The sequence below is a fragment of the Erinaceus europaeus genome, chromosome 9 (assembly GCF_950295315.1).
Source record: "Erinaceus europaeus chromosome 9, mEriEur2.1, whole genome shotgun sequence".
Lineage (NCBI taxonomy): Eukaryota > Metazoa > Chordata > Mammalia > Eulipotyphla > Erinaceidae > Erinaceus > Erinaceus europaeus.
This window is the reverse complement of record NC_080170.1, coordinates 81,077,437-81,097,620: the sequence shown is the minus strand read 5'-3', so window position 1 is coordinate 81,097,620 and position 20,184 is coordinate 81,077,437. Positions and strand designations below refer to the sequence as shown.

The 20,184-nt window shown below is 37.9% G+C and overlaps 1 protein-coding gene across 2 annotated transcripts in view; it reads left to right on the top strand.

Annotated features, from left to right (window-relative positions):
• Positions 1-20,184, top strand: part of STXBP5L (syntaxin binding protein 5L) — a 151,250-nt gene that overhangs the window by 71,325 nt on the left and 59,741 nt on the right. The gene's annotated exons all lie outside the window — the stretch shown is intronic.

Genomic DNA, 20,184 nt, shown 5'->3' with positions numbered 1-20,184 from the left:
CTCATGAAATTTCCCCAACATGGCAAGCTATCTCTTGGATATTTGAATAAGTCATGCATATATACACACACTCTATCTCAAATATCATTAGCCCTTATACTTCACTAGCTTGTAGATATTGATGGAATCATATTAGGAAAATCTATTGAATAAAATTTCACTAGTGTGGTGTTCTAACTAAAGGAAGTCAGTTCCTATAATTTTTTTTTTCTGGATGTGCTAATAGAGCATAGCCTTCTTTGTATACTTCCCACTGCCTCTATTGCCTTGTAGTAAAGCATTCTTGGCTTCTTCTGTTCCTAAGACAGAATTGTGTGGAACTGTACCCCTCTTATTCTATGGTTTTGTTAATGTCTCCTTTCTTAAATAAAAAAAAAAGGAAAAAAAAAAGAAATGCACTAGGTATTATAAGGTTTCAGTTTTCACTAGTGGTTTTATTGTAATATGGGTACATTTATATATTATCATTTATATATTATCTATGGCAGGTTTTGTTTCTACCAGAGCACCGCTCAGCTCTGGTCTATGATTGTGTGGGGGACTGAGCCTGTAGTATTGGAGCCTCAAGCCTGAGAGTCTCTTTGAATAATCATTATGCTATCTACCCCTGCCCAAATTCTTCTCTTTACATTAAAAATTGGATGGTCCCAGTTCAACCCTTTTTTATAGATTCCAGATGGTTTGACACACATACCTAGAATTCATATATATGTGTATATATTTACATTCTATTTATACAGATAGAAAAAAGTTTCTGGAATATTAGGTTCCTTACAAAATAATTTTTTTAGTGTATTTGCTACTTCTATAATAAACATGTAGTGTTCTTATAGTAAGAAGAGAAATTGGATATTGAAGATCAGCAGAAGCAAGCCCTTAATCAGAATTGTAGGTAGTCTCAACCAAAATATAAAAATTTAGTTCTTAGACATTCTCATTTACTTCTGACCTCTCAATAATCTGTCTTGAGAAGAAAAAACAAAGGTTTTATACCTTCATCCAGTATATTCTAAGATATAATTTTGCTAATACATGTTCTACTCCTCTTCAATAAAACTGGTCACCAGAAGCCAATTAAGTAAGACCCTTATCATTTAGTCATATATCTTCCACCCTCTGGAAATACTCTGCTCAAATTTTTACTTGTTATAATAAGCCATTTCTGCTGCCTTCAGATTCCTACTGTGTAATTCCTTTATTTAATTGCTTAGACTATAAAAGCCTCTACATAATAGTATCTAAACCATTTAGATGAAATTCATCCTAGATCTGCATGTAGGTTAACTTATACCCAGTATAAGTTCAGTAAATAATGATGGTGGCTATGGGATAGCAAGTACATGAGAACTTTTCAAATTTGACAAATGAGAGAAGAAATATCTTCCATAGTTATTAAGTTTACTGGAATTTTGTGAGAGAAATCTTTTTTTTTTTTTTCTAAACAAAGTATCAAAGGATTAGACAGAAGTTAATCATTAGTTAGAGAGATAACCTTCATGGGCATCAGGAGTGACCTCAGATAAGCCCTGAGATTTGAAATTGTCTTTTTCAAAGTCTATATTTTGTTACCAATAAAGTTAGGGGGATGGGTCTCTAAAAATTTAATGAACATTTGACTTTAAATTTTTTTTAATATTTATTTCATTTTGTTGCCCTTGTTGTTTTATTGTTCTAGTTATTATTGATGTCATTGTTGTTGGATAGGACAGAGAGAAATGGAGAGGGGAGAGAAAGATAGACATCTGCAGACCTGCTTCACCACTGTGAAGCAACTCCCCTGCAGGTAGGGAGCCAGGGGCTCAAACCGGATCCTTAACACCAGTCCTTGTGCTTTGCGCCACGTGCACTTAACCAGCTGCACTACTGCCTGACTCCCGACTTTAAATTATTATATTCTATAACCTGGTTACATTTCTTTTCTTTTAAGTTTTTTATTTATAAAAAGGAAACATTGACAAAACCATAGGATAAGAGGGGTACGGCTTCGCACAATTCCCACCACCAGACCTCCGTACAACATCCCCTCCACTGATAGCTTCCCTATTCTTTAACCCTCTGGGAATATGGACCCAAGGTCATTGTGGGATGCAGAAGGTGGAAGGTCTGGCTTCTGTAATTGCTTCCCCGCTGAACATGGGCATTGACAGGTCTATCCATACTACCAGCCTGCCTCTCTCTTTCCCTAGTGGGGAAGGGCTCTGGGTAGGCAGAGTTCCAAGGCACATTGGTAGGGTTGTCTGTCCAGGGAAGTCTGGTCGTATCCTGCTAGCACCTGGAACCTGGTGGCTGAAAAGAGAGTTAACATACATAAAGCCAAACAAATTGTTGAACAATCATGGACCTAAAGCCTGGAATAGTGCAGATGAAGTGTTGGGGGGGGGGGCATCGTCCATTTTGTAGATAGCTAGTAGGCATATTTTAGTTATATTTCAAAGGGCCTGTAGCTATACTAGTGTTTTTTTGTTTTTGTTTTTGTTTTTTGCCTGAGCCTGAAATCTGATATGCAGGTGGATCCTAATTATTGTCTGGGGAGATGATTTCATGGCTGGGAAAAGGACCAGAAAGCTGGACCAGGGAAGAGAGTAGCTCCCAAATATGGGAAAGGGGTATAAATATTGTTGACTATAAACCCCATCGATTTGGGGTTTAAATCTGGGGCCCATAATTATCTTAGGAGCCTGTGTGACCTCTGCATCCCTGTAGATCTGAGCTCACATTCTGTGGTCATGAGTAGGAACATTCTATGCTGCGGTCATGAGTAGGAATATTCTATGTTGAGGGCTAGGTCCTATGGGGCCCCACAGAGGGGTCTATTTTGTTGTTCCTGATAGAAATGACCAGTAACTATGGAGAGAGGGATTTATTCAAGTTCTAGGCCCATCAAGTCTGTTTAGGAATCTCAGGACTCCCCAGTTAGGGCCCCAGCTGGTGGAATGGCCTGATAGTGATAAAGAGTCATCCTCAAAGTATGCCAGTCTCTTGTCCTTATTCAGCTTTTGCAGTCCTTGCTTTGCTAAGGTTAGCTTTGGAGTGAGTGAGAGAACTGTAATAGGAAGTAGGTGAGGAGGGTATCTAAATCTAAGGAAACACTATTTCATTATGAACTTGATACTGACTCACTACAGACTATTGTGCATTTTTGCTTTTGGGTATATATTTTGCCCCAATTTATGGATACATGTGAACATATGCTCTATCTTACAGGACCTGGCCTATATCTAGGTTTTGGGATTTTGTTAGGAAGTGAACCTCCTGGAATGGAATTAGAGAATACCATGAAAGGAAAGGTCTCACCTGAGTGATGAGGGTGAAGGGTTGGCATTCCATGCCTGATGTATCTGTACACAGTCTGAGGTGAAGCATGCTGAGATGGTACTTGTTGCATTGATTAGCTTGGAATCGGCGAATGCAATATCATTTGGCCTGACTTGAGAGAAACATGCAGGGAAGTGAGCCCAACCCTAGAGGTTCCAGGATTGAGGCTCTATAGAGGAAGCAGGAGATTCATGCTGTCTTAGAGTTTAAGAAGACAATAGATAGTTATTTCAATAATCACATTGTTTGGCAACTGGGTTAATTTTGAAAATCCCTTTGTTAGGATTTGCTGTGTCATAGACAACATTACCATGATTTATGTCCTTTGACATTATTTGCGTATATGCCACTGGTTGCTTTTGTTCTCCCTGGACTAAGTTTTTAAGAGAGTCAACATTTCAAAGACTCAGACTATGTATCAAAAAGACTTAGTCTGTGCTTTAAAAAGTTTAAGACATTCGATCATTTTTTCCCCTCTCATATAACTTAGTGATTTATATGACTACAAATTAATAGGAGTGTACATAAACACCATTCCCACCACCAAAAGACTGTGTCCCATCCTCCCCCCCCCCCCCGCCCGCCCCATGAAGCTGAACAGCCACCCTCACCCTCCACTCAGGGTTTTTACTTTGGTGCCCTACTACAAATTTAGTCAGATTCTGCTTTGAGTTTCCCTTTCTGTTATTTTTTCTCAACTTCTGTTTATGAATGGGATCGTCCCATACTCATCTTTACCTTTCTGACTTAGCTCACTTAACATAGTTCCTTCTAGCTCCATCCAAGATGGGTCAGAGAAGGTGGGTTCATTGTTCTTAATAGCTTCATAGTATTCCATTGTGTATATATACCATAGCTTTCTCAGCTACACATCTGTTGTTGGGCACCTGGGTTGCTTCCAGGTTTTAGCTATTATGAATTGTGCTGCTATGAACATAGGAGTACACACACATCTTTTTGGTTGGGTGTTATGGAGTCCTTGGGGTATATCCCTAGGAGAGAAATTACTGGGTCCTAAGGAAGGTCCATGTCTAGCCTTGTGAGAGTTCTCCAGACTGCTCTCCATAGAGGGTGGACCAATTTACATTCCCACTAGCAGTGCAGAAGGGTTCCTTTGTCCCCACAGCCTCTCTAGCATTTGTTGCTGCTGTCCTTTTTGATGTATGCCATTCTCACAGGAGTGAGGTGGTATCTCATTGTTGTCTTTATTTGCATTTCTCTGACAATCAGTGACCTGGAGCAATTTTTCATGTTTGTTAGCCTTTTGGATCTCCTCTGTAGTGAATGTTTTGTTCATATCCTCTGCCCATTTTGGTTGGGGTCATTTGCTTTTTTGTTACTAAGTTTGCTGAGCGCTTTGTATATTTTGGTGATTAGTTTCTTGTCTGATGTATGGCATGTGAAGATCTTCTCCCATTCTGTGAGGGGTCTCTTTGTTTGTGTGGTAGTTTATTTGGCTATGCAAAAGCTTTTCAATTTGATGTAGTTCCATTGGTTTGTTTATGCTTTAGTCTTCCTTGCAATTGGGTTTGTTTCATCAAAGATGTCCTTGAGGTTTAGGTGGAAAAGTATTCCACCAATGTTTTCCTCTATGTATTTGATAGTTTCTGGTATAACATCCAGGTCCTTGATCCATTTGGAATTGATTTTTGTTTCTGGTGAGATAAGGTGGTTCAATTTCATTCTTCTGCATGTTTCAACCTGGTTTTCACAGTACCATTTATCGAAGAGAGCCTCCTTCCTCCATTTAATACTTTGGGCCCCCTTATCAGATTAGATGAGCATAGATGTGGGGGTTCAGTCTGGGCTTTCAATTCTGTTCCACTGGTCTGTGTGCCTATTTTCGTTCCAGTACCATGCGGTTTTGATGATGATAGCCTTATAATAAAGTTTGAAATCTGGAGTGTGATGCCTCCATTTCTGTTTCTTTTCCTCAAGATTGTTTTGGCAATTCTAGGTGTTTTCTGGTTCCAGATAAATGACTGTAGTTTTTGTTCTATTCTCTGAAAGAAGCTTGGTGGAACTTTTATGTTAAATTTGTATATGGCTCTGGGGAAAATATTCATTTTGATGATATTAATTCTTCCAATCCATGAGCATGGAATGTCTTTCATTTATTGGTATCATTTTCTATTTCCTTGAATAGTGACTCATAGTTTTCAGTATACAAGTCTTTCACTTCATTGGTCAGCTTTATTCCTAGGTAGTTTATTGATTTTGCTGCAACAGTGAATGGGAGTGATTTCTGGATGTCTTCTTCTTCAGATTTAGTGTTTGCATAAAGAAATGCCACTGATTTTTGTACATTGATTTTTGTAGCCAGACACCTTGCTAGATTGCTTAATAACTTCCAGCAGTTTTCTGCTGGATTCTTTAGGTTTTTCTATGTATACTATCATATCATCTGCAAATAGTGAGAGCTTGACTTCTTCCCTTCCAATCTGTATACCTTTGATTTCTTTCTCTTGCCTGATTGCTATGGCAAGAACTTCCAATACTATGTTGAAGAGTAATGGTGATAATGGACAATGCTGTCTAGTCCCCAATCTGAGGGGAAATGCTTTCAGCTTCTGTCCATTGAGTCTAATGTTGGCTGTAGGTTTGCTATATATATGGACTCCACTATCTTCAGGAATTTCCCATCTATTCCCATTTTTGTAGTGTTTTGAGCATGAATGGGTGTTGGATTTTGTCAAAGGCTTTCTCTGTATCTATTGAGATAATCATGTGGTTTTTGGCTTTGCTTTTATTGATGTGGTGAATGACATTGATTGACTTATGAATGTTGAACCAGCCTTGCATTCCTGGGATAAATCCCACTTGGTCGTGATGAACAATCTTTTTGATATACTGCTGTATATGGTTGGCCAGGATCTTGTTTAATGTTTTGGCATCTATGTTCATCAGAGATATTGGTCTATAGTTTTCCTTTTTTGTTGTGTCCCTATCTGCTTTTGGTATCAGGGTGATGTTGGCTTCATAGAAGGTGGAAGGGAGTGTTCCTTTTTCTTCGATCTTGTGGAAAAGCTTAAGAAGTATAGGTATTAACTGTTTCCTGAAGGCTTTGTAGAATTCGTTTGTGAAGCCATCTGGTCTAGGACTTTCGTTGTTGAGGAGATTCTTAATAACGGTTTTGATTTCTTTGTCTGTGATTGGTGCATTTAGGTTTTGTAGTTCTTCTTGGTTCAGTTTTGGAAGGGCATATGTTTCTAGGAATTGTTCCATTTCTTCCAGATTCTCTAGCTTGGTGGTGTATAGTTCTTCATAGAAGTTTCGCATGATTTTTCGAATTTCTGTGGTGTCAGTTGTGATATCTCCTCTATCGTTTACAATTCTATTTGAGTCTTCTCCCTTTTTTTTTTTTTTTTTTTGTACTCACCAGTGGTTTGGTGGGTACCTGAAGTCATTCTAGTCCTGCCTTGTTGCAGTCCCAGGTGGTCTCCTTTGGTATTCCTAGGTGACCCAGGAAAGGAGAAGAGAGAAACACAGCTGCTGCTGCTCCATAGCCCCACCTCCAGAAGTCTATCCAGTATTTCTTAATATATAACACATCACTTAAAATGGATTTGACTGACCAGAAAATACTTTTTAAATGAATGGAAGAATAAAGGAGGATAAGAAAGCAGACACTCAGTTCTGAACAATAGCTCACTGGGTAGGAGTGCAGCCCCCCACCACAGACAGGGATATGTTCTTTTTGACTAGAGGAAATAGCCAAGAACAGTCAAATCATGCATTTGTCTGAGTCATAGGGGAAAAAAAGCAGAAACATTTTTATAAATACTAAGTATATAGTGTTTAGTGAAATAGTGGTCTCTCCTCTCAATTTATGAAAGAGGTACATGAGAGGAGATAGGAAATCTAAATCTTTTTTTATCTCTTTATTGGGGAATTAATGTTTTACATTCGACAGTAAGTATGATTGTCTGTACATGTATAACATTTCTCAATTTTTCATATAACAGTACAACCCCCACTAGGTCCTCTGTTATCCTTTTTGGACCTGTATTCTCCCCTGGGAAATATAAATCTGTTTTTTGAGAGAGTTGTCAGGAAGGGTTTATCAAAGATGGGAACATTTAAGTGAAGTTTTGAATTTAAGAGTAACAGAGACCAAATTTAAACTCCTGCCTGAAAAAGAAGACATAGTAAGGGAACATTTGGTTTTTAGGAAACAAGTGCTGATAAAGATATGCTGAAAAAGAACCCTGTCTACACCAGCTCCAGTGATAAAAACAGTATCAGGATTCCTCAAAATATTAAAAATGAGCCTGCCATACAGTCAGAAGTTCCTCTCCCAGGTATCTGTCCAAAGATCTGTGCACACCTGCTATAGAAATAGAAAAATGTGGAGTCCTACTCAGTTGTAAGAAATGGAAATCTTCTCTTTTATTACAACATATCAATAGATAGAACTTGAGGACTTATGTTAAATGCAAGGAGAAGGATGAACAATATGTGGTCTCTCTACAGGTGGGACTTAGAAACAAAGCCAGGAAGTACAGAACATATCTAAATAATCTATGCAGCAGATCCAAACACACCCTAAGGAAAGAGGAAACTATACACCTGTGACAAGTTTTGTAAAATCAATATAAACTGATATAGAAAAGTAAATTACAACTTAAAAAGACAAATATTGGTCCAAAGACAATTGTGTCCCCACCCAACACACACACACACACACACACACACACACACACACACACACACACACACACACTTTATTGGAGGTGGGGGAGAGGGTGAGTGGTTTACAATACAATTGTACAACTTCTTATTTCCACATAAGAGGTGTCTGCACACCATTATCTTCCCCAGTCTAGGTCTTTTTCCACCAGGACCCCATCTTGCAAGTTTCACAGATGCATGGCTTCATCACTCCTGGCAGACTTACTTTATAAAGGGTGAGGTAAAGAGAAGAGATATTACAGCACCTTTGGCATGGCACTCACATGGTGACTAGAGGCTAGAACCCAGGCGAGCTATCTACTGGGCTTACAGGCAACTTATTTTTATTTTATAAAAGTACAAACTGGGGGAGGGGCATTGGTGCAGCTGGTTATGTGCACAGAGTACCAAAGCACAGGGACCCACAATTGAGCCTGTCTCCCACCGGAGTGGGGAGGCACTTCACAATTGATGAAACAGGTGTCTTTCTCTCTCCCTCTCCTCTCTCATTCCTATCAATAACATGGGGGAAAATTGGCCACCAGGAGCGATGGTCTTGTAGTTTTGGCACTGAGCCCCAGCAACAACCCTGGAGACAAAAAAAAGAAAGAAAGAAAAGGGGCTGGGGGAAAAGGTACAGACTTTTTAAATAGGCTGTTAATAGTTATCTTCCACAAATAGTACTTAAGTAATTATCTTTGCATTTAACAAGCAAAGAAGAAGACAGTACATGCAAGGCCTGGAATTTGATTTCTGAAACCACAAATTCCAGGGAAGAGTAGTGCTCTGGCCTCCCTAAATAAACTATATTGGCCTATAGATCAATGTAAAACCATATAGCTATAAAAAAAAAAAGTTGACCTAGGCATAAATTATTTAGATAAGATACTTGTAGCATTTTCTAGAAGCACATAGTTATCTTCAAAAGACACTTGAGGGGGCCAGGTGGTGATATACCTGGTTAAACACACACATTATAGGACCCAAGTTCAAACCTCCATCCCCACCTGCAAAGGGAAAGCTTCATTAGTGGTGAAGCAGTGCTGTGGTATCTGACTCTCTCTCTCTGAAATGAAAAAGTCAGTCAGTCTCAGAGTGGTGGAAATCCCGACCCTGGCACCGTCAAAACAAAATCTAGAAGCACATGTGGCGCGAAGTGCAAGGACCGGCGTAAAGGTTCTGGTTCGAGCCCCTGTCTCCCCACCTGCAGGGGAGTCACTTCACAGGTGGTGAAGCAGGTCTGCAGATGTCTATCTTCCTCTCCCCATCTCTGTTTTCCCCTCCTCTCTCCATTCCTCCCTGTCCTATCTAACAGCAACGATATCAATAACAACAATACTACAAAAACAATAAAAAAACAAAGGCAACAAAAGGGAAAATAAATAAATAATAATAATAATAATAAAACCCTAGAACTGAAAAAATTAAAATCATCATCAGTAGGCAATGGATGCACAAATCTGACATACCCAGTCGATGGTATACCATTCTCCATTTGATGTATGCTACAACATAAATGATTCTCAGAATAATTATGCTGAATAAAAGAAACAAGACTATAAAGGGTGCAGAATGTGTGATTCCAACTATATAGTTACAGGACATGAGAGCTAATACATAAGGACAGAACAGACCCATGGTTGCCTGTGAGTGGACAAGGGCAGTTATGGGGAGGACTGTGATTGATGGAGGGCTCCAAAAGAGCACAAGGAAACTCTTGCGCATAATGGGTAGGGTTTTTTGTTCTTATTGTTGTTTATTGTTGTTATTTTTTTTTTTATTTTGGTCATGAGGATAGTTTTACAAGTGTATAAATATTTATACATATGTCAATTAAACATCACTAGGGTAATTTTTAGAGGAAGAGCCACATGAAGGATAGGGAGCAGTGTATTCCAGGCAGAGTGAACAGCGTGTAAAAATGTTCAAATATGCCAAAAAGATTTAACTGTCCTCTAGAAGTATAAAGTCGAGGAGGTTAGAAGTGTAATGACTGGGGCCAGGTGTGGCCCCACCTGGTTAATTACACACATTACAGTGTGCAAGAACCCAGGCTCAAGCGCCTATTCCCCGCCTGCAGGGCGAAACTTCACAAATGGTGAAGCGGGGCTGCAGGTGTCTCACTATCTCCCCCCCTCTATTTATAATAAATAATTAATTTTTAAAAAGTATAATGATTGAGAGGGGAAATGAACCAGCACAAGAATACAGAAGCTTTTGAAGCAATTATAAGAAATTGTTTTATTTCAAGTAGAGAAATGCTGTGATTTGTGTCTTGTCTTAAGAATATCCACACTACTGAATGAAGAAAATCTCAGTAATATGGGGCCCAAAAAAGAAGAATCACTATACCAGTTAAAAGACCATGGTACCTAGGGAAAGTAAAGGTGACTTTAACTACAGTGATGATACCTATGCTGCTAGAAAGAAAAGGGTAGGTATAAGAATCACTAATACTTAACCAAACTGCTAACTATAAAGTATTAGAAATTAATATCAAAGCTTTGAGCTTGAGTCACTGTGTCATGATTGTATTTACAAAGATGAATAAACTAAAGGATATGGTGATAGAGAACAGAGTTCAATAATAGATATATTGAATTTTGATAAGGATGTCATTTATCCAAGTAAAGATGTCAAATATACAAATAAACAAAACTAAGTATCAGAGACATAATCTAAATCTTCAGCACACAGATAGTACGTAATGGCATGGGAACAAGTGAAATTACCTAGGTAGGGGGTGGGTGAGAAGAAGGGAAAATATCTGTAGCTGGAAACATCAGAAATTTCAATTATATAGATTCCAGAGAAGAGGAATAGCTGGTAAAAAAGAAGTAATTAGCAAAACCGCAATATAGTTCTGCAAAAAAGCTTAAAATCTGTAAACCCTGGGGGTCGGGCGGTGGCGCAGTGGGTTAAGCGCATGTGGCGCAACGCGCAGGGACCGGCGTAAGGATCCCGGTTCGAACCCCGGCTCCCCACCTGCAGGGGAGTCGCTTCACAGGCGGTGAAGCAGGTCTGCAGGTGTCTATCTTTCTCTCCCCATCTCTGTCTTCCCCTCCTCTCTCCATTTCTCTCTGTCCTATTCAACAACAAATTGCGTCAACAAGGGCAATAATAATAATAACCACAATGAAGCTACAACAAGGGCAACAAAAGGGAGAAAAAAAAAATGGCCTCCAGGAGCGGTGGATTCATGGTGCAGGCACCAAGCCCAGCAATAACCCTGGAGGAAAAAAAAAAAAAATCTGTAAACCCTAAGAAGACTGATCATCAAAGAAAAAGGCATAGTCAATACTAGGAATAAAAGTGGGAACAAAAGTAGGAAATCTACAGACATTAACAGTAGTGAGATGGCTATGAACAACAATATACCTATAAACTGACAATATAGGTGAAACAGATTTCTTTAAAGATGAAACTTACAAAAAATGATACCAAACACAATGGAAAATATAAATTTATTGTTATCTTTAAATGTTTTAATTGAAAATTAATTATCAATAACAACAAATACATACCCTGTTACTTTGACAACTTCATTAATTCAGGCATTTAAGGAAGAAATAACAGGACTCTTGAGCAATCACTTCCAAGGAATAGAAAAAGAGGAAAGTGCCAAGCTGAGATCAGCAAAATGGTGAAAAACAAAACTTGACAAAGATAATGACTTAAAGAATAATAGCAAGGGTAGATAGCATAATGGTTATGCAAAGAGACTCTCATGCCTGAGGCTCAAGAGTCCCAGGCTCAAACCCCTGTACCACACCATAAGCCAGAGCTGAGCAGTGCACTGGTAAAAAAATAGAAAATTAAAACAAAATTTTAACGAATATATAACAAAATATATAACAGGCATATATAACAAAGACACATAACCAAGATGAATTTGCCCCAGAGTAGAAATATTAATATCACTGGAAAACACAGAAGAAAAAATAAAATATGATCATATCAATACATACAAGAAAACATTTGTCATAATTTGACTCTTAGGATAAAAAATGTTTAGAAGACTTCCAGAGGCATGGCTATGTAGTAGGAGCCATTACAGATAGTTCTTCTCATAAACAAGAAAAAAAAGAAAGAAAGAAAGAAAGAAAGAAAGAAAGAAAGGAAGGAAGAGAGAAAAAAATCACTTGAAAACTCAACAAAATACAACCAGGATTTCTCCAGAAACTCACTAAGCCACAGCCACCAAGTTGGGGATGCTACTGTGAATTCATTCTGAACTCCCAGGGCAGATGACCTCACTTCTCCAGAGCCCTACCCCACTAGGGAGAGACAGAAACAACCTGGGGGTATGAATTGACCTGCCAATGTCCATGTCCAGTGGAGAAATAATTACAGAAAGCAGGCCTTCCACCTTCTGTACCCTATAAAGGATTTTGGTCCATCCTTCCAAAGGGCTCAAAACTCCAATTCCATCAGGACCCAGAGAGAGAAGGAAAAAAAAAAAAAAAAAAAAAAATATATATATATATATATATATATATATATATTCTGAAGTAGTGGGTGTGACTTAGAAAGGAAAAGAAGGCAGGACCATAGGAAAAAATTGGCAAATATATATAAGTATAGACATAGAAATAATAGTCAACCCATATCTGTGATCTTGGGAGAACTAGTACAGTTTCCAGTGGAAGGAATGGAGACACAGAACTCTGGTGGTTAGAAAGGTATGGAATTATTCCCTGTTATCTTATAATTTTGTAAACCAATAATAAATCACTAATAAAAACAATTTTCAAAATTCCAGGAACAAATAATTCTCAAATGGATAAAAATTTATATATTAAAACCTATAGATAACAAACTTGATTATTAAATATTTTTCTTTTTTTTAATTTTTTTATTATCTTTATTTATTTATTGAATAGAAACAGTCAGAAATCGAGAGGGAAGGGAATAGAGAAAAGGAGAGAAACGGAGAGATACTTGCAGCACTGCTTCACCACTTGTGAAGTTTTCCCCTTGGGGGACTGGAGGCTTGAACCCAGGTTCTTGTGCATTGTACCATATGCTCTCAACCAGGTGTGCTACTACCTGGCCCCCCAAATGTTTTTTCTATTGTCATCAATTTCATTCAACATTGTATATGATGATATAGTAAGATCAGAACAAGTTTAGTAAATTGCCTTAATAGCATTAAGAAAATATTAAATTCACTTGCCAATGATATGAAAAATGTAGACACCTAAAGGAGTCTACAAAACATTATGCATGCTTACTAACATTGGAGAATAGCAGCAAACAACTGAAAAAGTGTACTTCTTTGTAAGATACCATAATATTTATGTAAAGAGACTCACATGCCTGAGTCTCCAAAGTCCCAGGTTTAATCCCCCTGCACCACCATAAACCAGAGATGAGTAGTGCTCTGGTAGGTTAAAAAAAAAATGTACAGGGTAGATCATCATGAGGGACATCATGAACACATATTCTGGGTAAGAAGGAAAAAAAATGTTAAAGCATCTTTAAAAATATAACCATTTAGTGGGTTAAAAAAGAAAGTCACTTGAATAGTGTGTGTGTGTGACCCAGGTTCAAGCCTGGCTCCCACTGCACCTGAAGGAAGCTTAGATGCTGAGATGTATTTCAGTCTTTTCCTTTGTCTCTGTCATAACAACAACAACAACAACAATAGCAAAAACCCTAAGCATTTAAAGTCTTGGAATTATGATAGTATTCAGTGTTGGGAAATTGTGCAGATGTGGTCACATCCACCATGTTGTCCCCTCAGGGTATTGTCAATTCCCGAGAGAAACCCTATTCCTGGAGTGCCTTTTTTCCTAGCCAGTCCTGTTCCAACTTGTCACTTCTGGGATTTCTCTCATAAAAGCCCTTCTGCTTCTGCCCCTTTCTCTCTTTGCCCCTTTTCACCTCTGCCACCTGACGCAGAGAAGGGTTGCTGCATAGCGGGAGGCGGCCATTTTGCTAGCTCCATGTGGCCTGAACCACTGAGCTCTCACCCAACTCTGAGGTGCCCACATGAATAAAGATTTGTGTTCCCTCTCCACTCCAATCCCCTCTCTCTCCCCCACGATGCAGCCCGACAATTCAGAAAATAAACATTCATTCAAGAAAAATGTACTGAAACCTAGTAGAAAGTGAGAGTGTATGGTAGTGAGCCAAAACTCACTCTACTTTCCTGCTCCGATTGCTAGCATTTCTTTTCCTGAAGGCCATTTCCCCCATTTTGTTGTCCTTGTTGCCCTTGTTGCCATTGATGTTGTTGTTGGATAAGACAGAGAGAAATCAAGAGAGGACCTGCTTCACCGCTTGTGAAGTGACCCTACTGCAGGTGGGGGGCTGGGGACACGTTGAACCGGGATCCTTGAGCCCATCCTTGGCTTCAGGCCATTTGCACTTAACCCACTACACTACTGCCCAGCTCCCGCTAGCATTTCTTATACCCTTCAACTTTGAAAGAGACCAAATTCCTCATGTGACAAAGGTCAGAGCCCACTTTCCCATCTAATTACTCCTATAAAAAGCCAAAAATGGTGAAACTCTCATTACTCCCATCATAATTTGCTCCAGGCAATGGTTTCACATGAGGAAAAAATCAGATGCAGCCCTGGCTCAGCATTGAATCTAAAAGGGAGAGATACATACAGAAGAGCAAATTTACTAGCCCTCGACTAGTAGCTAAGAGGCATAGCCTAAGTATTGGGGCAGTTCATAAAAACATCACTCTGAAGCTCTTCTCAAAGAAGAGCTTTTGTTTGAGAGACAGTTTTAGAAGGGTAAGCCTAAAGATATCCTTGAAAGTAATGAAATATTTTGGTAGAAATCCAACAAGAGCCCTTTAGTTGTGTTAGCAAGACCATAGATGAGCTGGCTTACTAGAGAGAAATCAAGAAATGAGATCTCTAAGAAGAATCTTTCTGGTCTCAAATATGACTCTGTTAATATTTAATTGAATTAGAATTTTTCACTATACATTGTCAGAAACAATGCAGATTAGTCACCTGTGACACTATATGTGATTTTAACAGATCAAGAAAAGAAAGATATAGCCCTGCTAAAACGATTTGCCAGTCCAGGGTGAGGATATATAGAGGGAAGGCAGTCTTCAATATGTAGGAGAAATAAACTTCATTAATTAATTGAGTAAGCCAATAAAGCATAGAAGGGGAATCAGTATGCTACCTAAAACTCTGTACCTAAAATGCCTGGGTGTCAACAAATATGAGTCAAACATAGGAAATTGCCCCGAGACGGCCTAGATGTGATGTTTAATGAAGACCTCACAGCAGCCAGTTAAATACGTTTTAAGAAACTAAAAGATAACTATGCTTAAAGAAGGGAAATTACAACAATCACAAAACCTTAAAGTAGTGTGAGAAATCAGTGTACTAACATGTTCATAGTAAGAGTAAGAAGAAATATTTAAAGGTCTATGAGATCCAACAGAATACAAGATATCTACATTGTATATTAAAAATACTGAAAGACAAATCAAAAATCTTAGAAACACCATTGATCACAGAGTGGAGCATCTGAAAATGTATATATATCCCACTTACTCTTTATTAAGACATCAATGAAGAAAGGAAGTTGTTTGAAGAAATAATAATGGAATAACTAGTCAAGCATATAGAAAAAAATAGAGGGAATTTAATTCCTAACTCATGCATAACCAAAATATCTTATATAATTGATGTTCTATAAAGGAAAGCTAAAAATCAAAGAACTTCATGAAAAAAACACAAAGAATAATATCTTCACAGTGATGAAATAGGCACTGACTTCTTATATGGGAATCAAAAGGAAAACACAAAATAAAAATGTGTCCATTTCAAAGTAATTTAATCTACTCAATCAAAAGACATTAAGATAAAAGATAAGTACCATACTGGAAGCAAGTATTCACAGTACCTACTTTTGAGAAAAGACTCAAATCAAAATATATGTAGAATTGCTATTGGGAGCATGAAGGTAAGGAATCCAGGAAAAAAAAAAGATAAGTAAAAATCAGGGGTCAGGTGGTAGCGCATTGGGTTAAGCACACATAATAAAGCTCAAGGACCTGCCGAAGGATCCAGGTTCTAATCCTTTTCCCCCCACCTACAGAGGGGTCACTTCGCAAATGGTGAAGCAGGCCTGCAGGTGTTTTTCTTCCCCCTCTCTGTCTTCCCCTCCTCTCTCAATTGCTCTCTGTCCTACCCAGTAGCAACAGCAACAACAGCAAGGGAAAGATGATGGCCACAAGATGCAAGGGATTCATAGTGCAGGCACCAAGCCCCAGCAATAACCCTGGAGACAAAAAAAAAAAAAAAAAAGTCAAAATCTTGAACAGGAATATCACAAAGAAAAACATTGTTAGGCCAGTAAGCACCTGAAAAACTTTGAAGTGTCAATTATTGTCATGGAATTATAGTCACAAGATGCCACTCTAATTATATTGGTTAATGATCTTTAAAAGTTTTAAATTAAAAATGGTGAGCTTATTAAGGAACTAGAATTCCCACACGTTGTTGGTCAGAATACAAAAATATACAGTTCCTTTACAAAACAGTTTAAACTAGATATAACCCACATGTCTTTTAACAGTAGATAGATAAGTTGTGGTGTGTTGTAAAATGGATTGTTATTGATACCTCCCAGTAAAAAGGCATCAACCACTGTTTCACTCAGAAGCAAGACTGAATCTCAAAAATCTGTATAGACTAACACGATAGCTCATCTGGAATGTACAAACTATTGTATTTTACTACTGACTGTAAACCATTAATCCCCCAATAAAGAAAAAAAAAAAAGATAGCTCATCTGGAGAATGCACTTGCTTTGTCATGTGCATGACCCAGGTTCCAGCCTGATCCTCTCAAAAGGAAATGTAGGTAGTCTTTCCATCTATGTGAAAAAGTCAGTCTGGAGCTTTGAAGCACCAGTGATGAGAGAGAGTCTGACATAAATATATTATTGTATGATTCTATTTATGTGAAGTTCAAGAACAAAATTAATCAGTTGGCATAGAAATCAGAACACTTTTTTGCCTCCTTGGATGTAAGGCATTGAATGGAAGAAGATGTAGGCAATTTCTTGGATATTAATGTTCCAGTATAATTTGCTGGAAAATATACCCACATACACTCCTGCCCATTTAGCAGCACTGACATCTTAACTTTAAACTGATTTATTGTTTATCCTTACTGTTTATATTGGATCTGTTTATGGCCTCTGCTTGATTATACTGACAGTCTTGATTTTAATATTAAGCTACATAGATGCATATGATTTTAAAAAATCATTGAGCTGCATACTTAATGAATAGAGTATATGTATGTAAACTTATTGAATTTAAATTATACCCCATTTAAAAGATAAGTGAATGACAAGGTATCCTATTAAGGATATATTTGTTTAATATCCACTTTATATACATTATCATGCTGATCACCGCCTATTTATCCTTACAATAATCCATGAAATTAACACTGTTTTTCAAGCACAGAAACTGAGAATTATAGTAGTAAATGTAGCTAGAGATTTACCTCTCAGATTCAAGATTTCTGCTTCAATTAAACCTGATTTTAAGTATAATGCTTTACAGGTTACATATTTTATAACTAATTTTCATTGTAGGCTTATAAGAGGATTATATAAATCTATTAAAAGATAAGAGAACCGATTTTTTTTCTGAGTCTAGATAACTTATCTGTCACCTTACTACCACATACTTATAATCTCTTCTTCTATCTGTACAATAAAACCATTATTCCTGAAACAGATCTTTTTAAATATGTCTCCAAGTGTTTTTTTTTCTTAATTGTTATTTATTTAGTTTTGCCAAAGAACTGCTTAGCTCTGGCTTAGGGTGGTGCTAGGGACTGAACCTAGGAGCTAAGAGCCTCAAACATGAGAGTCATTTTGAGTAACTACTATGTTATCTTCCCAACCCTCCAAATATCTTTTTAGTTTCATTTGATAACTTTATGTACTGGTATTAGCCCTCTTTAGTTTGGTATCTTAATTTCCATTCTTTTCTGGTAACAGGACCAGGCCGGTTACTTAGGTAAGGCAAAAAGTCATGGTGAAATGAAATCTGTTCAGACATTTCACCATCCCCAATTCACCTGAGTATGGATTTCTTTAATTTCTAACCATTCTCATAATTATAGTCTTGAGAAAATATAGCCTACATAATTTCTATATTGCAATTATAAAACTATTAGTTAAATCTAGTTTTTCTCCTTATCCAAAATTTTCCCAATTTCAACTACACACAAACACTTGTTATTTATTTTAGAGTGGGAAGGGGTTGAAGGAACTTAACTGGAGAAATATTTAGAGGGGAAGCAAGTGGGGGGTGGGGGAGGTGGGTTGGCTACAGTAGGTATGTAAATAGTCTTGCCAGCATGAGCAAAAGACAAAGAAAACAGCCATGCAAAGATAATTAAATATGTCTTCCTCAGACTGCATTTGTTTTGTCTATTCAGGCTGCTGTAACAAAATGCCAAAGGCTGGATGGCTTATAAACAATAGAAATTTTTCCACAGTTTTGGATACTAGGAAACTCAGTATTAGTACACCAGCAGTTTGGTATCTGCTTCCTTTGTTGTAGAGCACTGTCTCTAAACTGTGTCATCTTCACATTGAAGGGAAAGGCAAACTCTCCAGGTCTCTTTCATGCCCTAATCACTTCCCAAAAACTTCCTTGGGAACTGGGATTTCAATATATGAATTTGATGTGTGGGGATATACACATTCAAACTATAGCAGCATCAAAGATAATGTCTTTAATATTAACACTGCAGTTTTCACTTCACAACATCCACAAGTAATGTCATTAATTCCTGTTGATAAACTAGAACTGTAACTTTCGTCGTCATCCTATCTGTTCTAATTATTGCTGCAAATCACTCCAAATTCAGTTATATAAACTACAGTGGTCTTGTTGTGCTTCTTTTTGGAGTAAAATAGATTGTAAAAGCCTGCACTTTTTAATTCTGAGTTCTATTCAAGGTCTGGCACTAAGAATTCCATATTCTTTTAGTTTTTAATTTTTTATTTATAAAAAGGACACATTAACAAAACCATAGGATAAGAGGAGTACAGCTTCACACAGTTCCCACCACCAGAACTCCATATCCCATCCCCTCCCCTGATAGCTTTCCTATTCTTTAACCCTCTGGGAGTATGGGCATTGTGATGCAGAAGGTGGAAGGTCTGGCTTCTGTAATTGCTTCCCCGCTGAACATGGATGTTGACAGGTCAATCCATACTCCCAGTCTGTCTCTCTCTTTCCTTAGTGGGGCAGTGTTCTGTGGAATCAGAGATTCAGGACACATTGGTGGGGTTGTCTGTCCAGGGAAGTCTGGTCATGCTAGCATCTGGAACCTGGTGGTTGACAAGAGAGTTTTAACATGCAAAGCCAAACAAATTGTTGACCAATCATGGACCTAAGGGCTGGAATAGTGCAGATGAAGAGTTAGGGGATCCTCCATTTTGTAGATAGCTAGTAGGCATATTTTAGTTAAATTCCAAAGGGTCTGTGGCTATACTAGTTTCTTGTTGTTGTTGTTTCCTATTTCTTTTTGCCCCCGAGGCTGAAATCTGATATGACAGTGGGTACAAGTTATTGTCTGGGGAGATGATGTTATAGCTTGGAAAAGGACCAGAAAGCTGGATCAGAGAAGAGAGTAGCTCCCTATGAAGAGAGGGATTTATTCAAGGTCTAGGCCCATCAAGTCTGTTTGGGAATCTCAGGACTCCCCAATTAGGACCCCAGCTGATGGAATGGCCTGATAGTGACTAAAGAGTTATTAAAGTATGCTTTTAAAGCCCTTGCTTTGCTAAGGTTAGCTTTGGAGTGAGAGAACTGTAACAGGAAGTAGGTGAGGAGGGAATTTAAGTCTAAGTAGACACTATTTCATTATGAACTTAATACTGACTCACTACAGACTATTGTGTATTTTTGCTTTCAGGTATGTATTTTGCCCTAATTTATGGATACATGTGAACATATGCTCTATCTTACAGGACCTGGTCTATATCTAGGTTTAGAGACTTTGTTAGGAAGTGAACCTCCTGGAATGGAATTAGAGAATACCATGAAAGGACAATTCCATATTCTTTAGTAAGACAGCTTTAAATCTTACATTCTCATCTATAAAACATAGAGGTTGGTCTAGAATACCACAACAGACCTTTTTTAACATTCTATGTTAGAGTTGTTACAAATTACTT